Below are 4,400 nucleotides of genomic sequence, written 5' to 3' on the forward strand. Positions count from 1 at the left end.
GCTGTACTTCTCTGATTTCAGTGATGTCCCCCAGACAGGGGGTGAGAACTCTCCCTCACTGCCTTTACTGCTGCTGCCCTTGTCTTTGAGAGGAAAAATGCCTTTTGGCTTACCAATATTTCCTTCTCCCAAGCTGCCCCACACATCCTGGGCTTTGGCTGCCTTGCTAGTGGCGTTTTCGGGGCAGCACACGGGTATTTTTATAAATCAGTGGCAGAAGACACCTGCAGCTGCAGGAGTGGGGATCCATTTGGGCCACGGTGAGACCTGGACTAAGCTGAGCTCTTTGAATGGGCAAAGAGCCTTTGAAAAGTGGATTTATTGTTATTTATTTCCTGTGAATATTCAGGGAATAGCAGTGCTCCACGTCCAGCTCAGGAGAAGGCTGTGTGCTGTCCCAGCAGCTGTGCGTGGCACCTCAGTGGGCAGGGCAGGGCTCCTGGGAAGGAAGGGCAGCTCCTGCTTCTCCTCTGCTCTTCCACTGGCACAGAGATATCGCCTGGCCCTCCTGAGAGATTTGGGTTGGGCTAGACAAAGCAGTTCATGGCTGCTCAGTTGTGCTTTAAAAAGGAACTGATCATTCCTGAGGGATTTGGGGATCCCAGGCTTTGGGCCAGGGCAGCACAGGCTGGGTCAGTGCTGCTGCCAGGGTTTGAAGCTGACATTGGAAATGTCTTTACCCCGTTTCACAGAGGACAGAATTGCTGCACCAGGAGGTTTGTGCCGACTTCAAACCTGTTCTGAGCTCAGATGTTCAGTTTGGAAAGTCACAGAATCTCGGAGGCTGCAGGACACCTCCAGGGCCACGAGCCCAGCCTTCAGCTGAACCCCCATTTAACCCCGCTGGGAAACGGTGCCCGCTGCTCTTCCCAGCAATCCCAGGGGTGCTGAGGGCAGCAGTGCCCTGGGCAGCCCGTGCCCGTGCTCAGCCCTCCTTCAGGGCTGGAATCTTCCCTGCTGTCCAGCCGGGGAGTCCCTGGGCACAGCGGAGGCCGTGTCCCCTTGTCCTGCCCTTGTTCCTTGGGAGAGCAGCCTGACCTGCCTGCCCCTCCTGCCAGGGACACCAGCAGAGCTGCTCCAGGCTGCCTGAGAGCAGCTGCTCAGGGAGGTTTCTTCTGGGAAAAGGGGCAAAAGCACAAACCCAAATAGGTTTTGGGTTTCAGACACCAACAGGGAGCAGAACGCTTCTGCTCTGGGGGCTGCTGCCGGGCGCAAAGGAAGGAAGGAGTGAGTGCAGAGAGGAGCAGCAGGACAGAACCTGCATCTCCCACTCTGTCCCGGCTCTGCCACACTCCACACTCTTTGCTCAGAGTCGTTCTGGGAGGGATGCTTCCAAAAAATACAGATATTCCCCTTCAAAGGGGGTGTGTGGCAATCACACACCCGCCCGGCTCCTCCACGAGGAGATTCAGCTGCTGCTGTTGGCAACTGAATGGACCGAGCAGATCATTCGGCGAGAAAAGAATTCTTTACCACCTTTAATTGTGAAATAATTTCTTATTCATACACATTCATCTCCTAGCGCTTTCCTTTTCCAGGCCCTTTGCATTTTAATGCATTTCCAGTTAAGCAAACAAGCAGATAGAGTTGATTTCTGCCTGTAATACACGCTTTCCTTTTCTGTTTTTCCTTTTACTTGTGGGAAGAGGCAGAGAAGGAAGAAAAAGATTTATTTTTTTTTTATTACACTGTAGCATTTACACAGTTTTTCTAAATAGAGATTTGGGGAGATTTTTTCCACCCTTTTCCCCACTTCTTAAGGTTTTTCTGTACCTCAAGTAGCCAAAGCAGTTCAAGTTAATACTTAATGCAGCACACTTTAAGAGATAGGCATTTCTTGCAGTCAGGTCTCAATTAAGAGATAAAAGACAAAAAGTGCAAAGCACTTGATAAAGCTCAGAATACAAGGAGCAGCATGGAAGTGCTTGAAGCTGTCCATAGCGATAACTGGATAGCCAGCTGGAATCTGCTTGAAATGAAGTGGGCGCTCTAAGTTATCAAATTCCACATATGGGGAAATTACCGGTGCCCACAGGGGTGATTAGCGGGAACTGAGTGGGTCAGAAAGAAGCTGGGATAAAGGTGAGGGCTGTATCTGCCTATCAAGGCGGAGGGAGCCGCTCGGAGCAGATAGCGGCGGCGCTTTCGCTGTATCTGCGGCGCTGCAGCTGCCGGGGCGGGCGCAGGGCCGGGCTGGAGAACGTGCCAACCGCAGCGCCCCTTCGAACGTCATCGATTTAATAACTCATATTAAGATTACATTTTAGATAATTGCGTGTTTATCTTATACAACAAACACCTGCCCTGCCGGATGTAGTGCCTGTCACTCTCTGGCTCTCTCTTTAAATTCCAAGTGCCGGCGCCCAAAGGGAGAGCAGCATTTAGCAGAGGAGGAAAGCAGCAGCTGGAGCTCAGGTGGGCCAGGCTGGGAGGTGAGGAGGGTGCCAGTGACACTGCCAAGGGCAGCGTGGGCAGCCCTGGCTGCCTCCTGCCCCGGGACACTCCAGGGCAGCCCCGGGGCCCCTGGGGCTGTGCTGGGCCAGGCCAGGGCTGTGGGGTGCCAGGCAGGTGGGACTGGCACTGACAGGCACCGAGAGGGTTCCGTGCCCTGCTTTTGGGGCTCTGGGGGCAGGCTGGGCAGCAGCTCCTGCCGTGCGGCAGCTCTGGCATTCCTGGCCCTGTGCTGCAGGTTTGAGGTCTGGGCTGTGTGCAGAGCTCACCCCAGGCTGGCCGTGCCTTTAGTTCAGCTTGCTCAGTATTGCTGAAATCACTGCAACAGGCACGAGTTTGCCATGGTGAGGAGGGTCCTGTGTCCCCTCCCGCGGGCGCTGCTGGGTGCAGGGTCCCCAGCAGCAGCCCCTGGCACCATCCTGCTGCCCCTGGCACCATCCTGCTGCCCCTGGCACCATCCTGTTGCCCCCGGCACCATCCTGCTGTCCCCATCCTGCTGCCCCTGGCACCATCCTGCTGTCCCCATCCTGCTGCCCCCAGCACCATCCTGCTGCCCCCGGCACCATCCTGCTGTCCCCATCCTGCTGCCCCCAGCACCATCCTGCTGCCCCCGTGCTGCCCCCAGCACCATCCTGCTGCCCCCAGCACCATCCTGCTGCCCCCAGCACCATCCTGCTTCCCCTGGCACCATCCTGCTGCCCCCGTGCTGCCCCTGGCACCTGCAAAGCCTGGGAGTGGCTGCAGGAGTGTTGTAAATGCAGGTGAACCCGGTGGGAGGAAATGGTGATGTCTGACCCTAATTCAGCAGGCTGAATGATTTATTTATTTTAACTGTGCTATAGTACATTAATAGACTATTGAAAGGGAGAGACTAAAGTTATAAACTTACTTGTTTTAACTCCCATATCTCACTCACCACTCGTGACCCTCTCTGAGCCCAGCCCCAGGTGGGTTGGATTGGCCACCGGGCTCAAACAATCCTCACCAGAATCCAACCAAGGGAAACAATTCTCCAAACACATTCCACATGGGAAAACAAGGAGCAGAAATAGAAATTGTTTTCTCTTTCTCTCCTCTGTGCTCCTCCACGAAGAATCCTGAGAGAGAGAAAGCAATGTGCTGGAACACCCCGTGTGCCCCACAGCTCTGCAGGGCAATTCCTGCAGGACAGGCAATTCCTGCAGGGCAATTCCTGCAGGACAGGCAATTCCTGCAGGACAGGCAATTCCTGCAGGACAGGCAATTCCTGCAGGACAGGCAATTCCTGCAGGGCAATTCCTGCAGGACAATTCCTGCAGGACAGGCAATTCCTGCAGGACAATTCCTGCAGGACAGGCAATTCCTGCAGGACAGGCAATTCCTGCAGGACAGGCAATTCCTGCAGGACAGGCAATTCCTGCAGGACAGGCAATTCCTGCAGGGCAGGCAATTCCTGCAGGGCAATTCCTGCAGGACAATTCCTGCAGGACAATTCCTGCAGGGCAATTCCTGCAGGGCAGGCAATTCCTGCAGGACAGGCAATTCCTGCAGGACAATTCCTGCAGGACAGGCAATTCCTGCAGGACAGGCAATTCCTGCAGGGCAATTCCTGCAGGATAGGCAATTCCTGCAGGACAGGCAATTCCTGCAGGACAATTCCTGCAGGGCAATTCCTGCAGGACAATTCCTGCAGGACAGGCAGCTCCTGGGCTGTGGCTGCTGCTGCTCCCGGGCTCAGCCGCCTGCCCTGGCTCCTTCCTGCCCTGCCCCATCCCCGGGCTCAGGCTGCTGGTTCTGGGGGTCCCTACTCCCTGTTGTAGAGTTTGTGCAGCCTGCAGGCACAGCCCTGTCAGTGCTGCTGCTGAGAGGAAAACACAGCAGACAGAACTCTTCTCACCAGCCTTCAGGGACCTGGCTTGGGATGGTGTCTGTGGCTTCAATGTGAAATTATTGGAGTGCAGGCCTGGAGC

General features: G+C 55.2%; 1 non-coding gene across 1 annotated transcript; it reads right to left on the reverse strand.

The window, feature by feature from the left end:
- Positions 1-3,656: 3,656 nt before the first annotated feature.
- LOC144246725 (small Cajal body-specific RNA 13) lies at positions 3,657-3,892 on the reverse strand. Its single transcript, XR_013340396.1, has one exon.
- Between the last annotated feature and the right edge of the window lie 508 nt (positions 3,893-4,400).

Source organism: Lonchura striata, chromosome 8 (genome assembly GCF_046129695.1).
Source record: "Lonchura striata isolate bLonStr1 chromosome 8, bLonStr1.mat, whole genome shotgun sequence".
Lineage (NCBI taxonomy): Eukaryota > Metazoa > Chordata > Aves > Passeriformes > Estrildidae > Lonchura > Lonchura striata.